Genomic DNA, 5,257 nt, shown 5'->3' with positions numbered 1-5,257 from the left:
ATGGAAGTGTTGAATCACTATATTTTACACCTGAAACTAATATTACACTGTATGTTAACTAACTGGAATTTAAATAAAAACTTTAAAAAACCTTATGATTGCACTATACCTCCTTAACCTAACCCAAAGTGGAAAGAATTGGTGATTGTATTGGATTCGAGAATGGTGAAGTGTCTTTGGTGGAACTGTAGATTGCCTTCCTCAATATAAGTCCCAGACTAACTTTTATACAGATCCATAGAGAATTATGTATGTGTCTGTTACTTTCAGGAAGTTATTTATAGAAGTGAGAAGTTGGAAGCATTTTGGATGTCCATTACACAGGAATAAATAATAAATGTGCATGCTGTATTGTACTACAGTTAGAAGCAACTGATTTGAAGTCCATGTGGGAACATAGGCAAATCTTAAAAACATAGTGCTTCCTGAAAAATCTGAGAATTAACTATATAACACACTAGTCTTTATGAAAATTAAAAATACAAACATACAAAACAATAATCCATGTTTTGAAAAACCACATGTAGACATAAGATTAAATGTTTGCCGATGCAGAGAATTTGAAGAAGAACAAAGGATAGAATATAATAAATAAATTTTTAAAAATTAAGAGAAAATTGGGCACTTGGGTGGCTTAGTCAGTTAAGTGTCCAACTCTTGATTTAAGCTCAGGTCATGATCTCATGGTTTGTGGGTTCAAGTGCTGCGTTGGGCTCTATGCCAACAGTGTGGAGCCTGCGTGAGAGTCTCTCTTTTCTTCTGTCTCTCTCTTCCACTCCCTCTCTCTCTTTCTCAAAAAAAAAAAACTTAAAAAAATAAAAAGGGAAAATAACAAACCCCTATATCAACTGTGTGATATACATTGAAACTTAATGATTGATCAAGAACCACCAAGTAAGAGATAACTCCTTTGATGTTTCAATAACAAAATGTGGTATAAATGCAATCCTTAAATGACTCTGAATAGGTGATTATCTTATAGATTTTATAAAACAGAATGGAGACTTAAATATGAGGAATTAATTAAAAAAAAGGAATTGAGTTATTCTGTTTGGTAGAATTGTAAACGAAGCCATGATCTGTCAAAATGTTTATAATCTATGCTTTAAAAAGACACAAACAATACTACAAATGTAACATAAGTCTCCAAAATTCATGGTGGAAAATGCGTTGCCCAAAGCCATTTGAGATACACTTTCTGGGTGTGGGATTTGATCTCCCATTGGAAGATAAAGCATGGGTTTATAATCGACATGAAAGTGCATTTCTCCAAATAGAAGTCTGAACAAATTGGAGTGGTATCTCCATGTTGAGCACACTGTAGTGAAAATATTCTTTTTAACTTTCATGTGCCATTTGTATGAATAGTAGTATTATTGCCTAAGTAAAGGGGGGACTACCTCCCAGAATATACAATATCCACTAATAGATAATAAAATTTTCCTTTATTGGATAAACACTGATTGAAAGAGATTAGGGTGGGGGAATATTAGTAATAATTTATTGGACCCATAGAAAATAACTGAGTACAAAGAAGCTTGTCTCTTTCTGTCTAGGTATTCCACCTGTGATGCCATTATATCCATATTCATTTAGCTTTTAATTTGGAAGAATTAATGTTTTGGTTATTTTATTCCAGGAAACTAGAGGAGTTAATAGTTGTCACCTCATTTGAAACTTTTCTTTCTACTGATTTATGGAAATAATCAAAATATACAATGGTATTTGTTTGAGACCTGCAAACCAATTAGAAATATCCACTAGGGATTTTATAGGTTTAATAGCATGTCTTGATGATGGAAACAACTACATCATTAAATAGTTGTTCTAGTATACTGTCCTTATTAAGAGTTAATTTGGACTTTAGCAAGTCCAAAATACACCTGAATGTGTGATCATCGCATGTTAGAAAAACAAAAAGAATAATTACCCTATTCTGTGACTATAGGTTGATAAGAGTCTGCACTGCAAATAATTGGATAGAGAGGAAAATTCTCTGCTTGACCTAATGTACTATTTTTTATCTTATGGTTTGACATGATACTTAAAAAAATGCTACTATACCAGTATAAGCCTAATCTCATATAGAATTCTTGTTTTGTGTTTGCTGATTTCAAACTAAAACAAAGGACTTAGTTTAGGCTATAGGGGAAGTAATATTCTTCCCCTCAAGATACGATAATCATGGAAGCCTGAAAAACTAGTAGCAGAAGAGGAGATTCTAAGATCACTAGGATATCTTTGTGTTGTTCTTAGGATTTAACAAACTAATATAAATGCACTCTTAAATCATCTCCTCGAGTATGGATGAGGAGGGCACATAAAAGCTAGATTCTAAGCATCAACTTGAAATATTTAAAAGTTCTTACAGAGTTATCCTGCATAAAATTAGTCTCTTTGCTGCAATATTTAGAATTATTCCAGCAGAAATTCAAGTGACTAAAATATTATGACAAAATGATTATTTGATCTCATTGAAAGTCTCTGTCTCCCTCTCTCTCTCTCTCTGTGTCTCTCTCTGCCATGTGTGTGAGAATGTGCATGGGAGCCTATGTCTCGGTGTCTGCCTGCACATCTCCTTCTGTGTGTGTGTGTGTGTGTGTGTGTGTGTGTGTGTCCTGCTCCGTTTCTCCATCTCTCTCTCTGTGTCTCTGTTTCACTAAAGCTGAGTTATGTGTTACACTGCAGTTTGAATTATCAATCATAACATTTAAGATGGCAGGCACTTAAGCCATCTTTAGTCATTTACATTATTACACAGCCACCCACTGCTGAGTCCACTTCAGACAAATAGGGAAACAATAGAGAGATTATGTCCATTTCAAATGGCTATTTTTATATATGTGGGGGTAAAATATTCCCTCTACTATCAATTTTATTATATTCAGATATTTGACTATTCTAGTTACTTTCTTTAAGCAAAAAGGTACATTTTATTTTGGTTAAAATAATTTGAGATTGATTGCTTTAGATTACTTTTTAATACTGTGTTTGAATTCAAATACTTTATGAATATGACAATTTGTCAAAATATATTTCTGTATTCTATTGTATTCTATTTTAATGTTTGTTTATTTTTGAGAGAGAGAGAGAGAGAGAGAGAGAGAGAGCGCCAGTGGGGAAGGGGCAGAGAGAGAGGAAGACAGAAGATCTGAAGCAGACTCTGTGCTGACAGTGTACAGCCGGTGTGGGGCTCAAACTCACGAGCCATGAGATCATGACCTGAGCTGAAATCAAGAGTTGGTTGCTTGACTGACTGCCACCCAGGCACCCCTATATTTCTGTATTTTAAATATATTACCACACTTAAGGATTTTTAGAGCCAATAATGGCTTGTGATAATGATTAGAAACAGTTCAGAATGCTGGAATAACTATTTACTAATCTCTAGAGCTGCTGGTGGAGAGATTAAGGGCAGAAACGTCGCACTATCTAATCTAGTTTTTAAAATCTCTAACTCACTATCATGGGGGAAAATAATTTATAATAGGCTTGCATTGCAAATATGGTGGTGTTGCATTTTAAAAACCTCAAAATTTATTGCTTTGATTTGAAGAAAAATTCTTATAGATATCCATACTTTATGACCAAAAACTATGGTTATGAGTTCTATTTTCAGTTTTTTTTTTTCAACGTTTATTTATTTTTGGGACAGAGAGAGACAGAGCATGAACGGGGGAGGGGCAGAGAGAGGGAGACACAGAATCGGAAACGGGCTCCAGGCTCCGAGCCATCAGCCCAGAGCCTGACGCGGGGCTCGAACTCACGGACCGTGAGATCGTGACCTGGCTGAAGTCGGACGCTTAACCGACTGCGCCACCCAGGCACCCCTCTATTTTCTGTTTTAATTGAGGTCACAGGAAAAATGAAACAGCAGAATGTGAACATTTTCTTCAGAAAAAATGGAGTTAAATGGCACCACCAAACTATGCTCGTTAGGCAGCAAATGATGCACTTACCTCAATAAATAAATAAATAAATAAATAAATAAGGAGGAAAATTCATCAAGAAAGTTCAGCACATACTTTGAGTCTCAGTGGGTTAAGTGGCATCAAAGTGGCCTTAAGCCCCAGATGATGAAAGAAGAGTCCTGTTTGGCTATAATTAAGATTAACAAGACATTGTCTGATGATAAACCTAGATCTGGAGTATTATTATCTTGAATCTTAAAATGTTCTGAATAATGAAAGATCTAAAGGCTTGGTGTAATGGTTATCTGGAAATAACTGTGTCTGACAAGAATATCTAGTCTTTTGCATATAATGTTGATGATAATGATAGCACCTTATAGTATTTTACAATATGCAAGTATTTTATCTCTTGCCAATATACTTCAACCAACCTTAGGGTGTAGATGTTATTTCTACCTCTAATTTTTCAGTGGAAAAACTAAAGCTGAGCATTAACTAATGGTCATGTAGATAACAAATAATAAATGCAGATTTTAAATGTTGATTTGATTCTAGGTACTTTGTCTTTTTATTTCACTAGAGTTATCTATCTAGAGTTATCTAGGTGTTATTTAAAACAATCATTATTTTTAAAAATTCATTTCAGGAATAGAATTTAATGATTCATCACTTACATATAACACCCAGTGCTCATTACAACAAGTGCCCTCCTTAATTCCCATCACCCATTTAACCCATGCCCCAACCAACTCCCCTCCAGGAACCCTCGATTTGTTTTCTATTGTTAAGAGTCCCTTATGGTTTGCCTCTCTGTCAGTTTTTATCTTATTTTATTTTTCATTCCCTTATCCTGTGTTCATCTGTTTTGTTTCTTAAATTCCACATATGAAGGGTGCCTGGGTGGCTCAGTTGGTTAAGCAACTTCAGCTCAGGTCATGATCTCGTGGTTCATGAATTTGAGCTCTATCTCGGGCTCTGTGCTGACAGCTCAGAGCCTAGAGCCTGCTTCAGATTCTGTGTCTCCCTCTCTCTCTGCCCTTCCTCTGCTGATGCTCTCTCTCTCTCTTTCACTCTCTGAAAATAAGTAAACATTAAAAATTTAAAAAACATTCCACATATGAGTAAAATAATATGATATTTGTCTCTCTGACTGACTTATTTCACTTAGCATAACACACTCTAATTCCATCCATGTCATTGCAAATGGCAAGATTTCCTTGTTTTTATGGCTGAGTAATATTCCATTGTATATATTGTTACCATATATTTATTCATTTGTCAGTTGATGAGCATTTGGACTCTTTCTATAGTTTGGCTTTTGTGGTTGATAGTACTGCTATAAACAT

Source organism: Prionailurus viverrinus, chromosome B2 (assembly GCF_022837055.1).
Source record: "Prionailurus viverrinus isolate Anna chromosome B2, UM_Priviv_1.0, whole genome shotgun sequence".
In the NCBI taxonomy this organism is placed as follows: domain Eukaryota; kingdom Metazoa; phylum Chordata; class Mammalia; order Carnivora; family Felidae; genus Prionailurus; species Prionailurus viverrinus.
The sequence above is the reverse complement of the archived record's forward strand: the minus strand, read 5'-3'. Positions refer to the sequence as shown.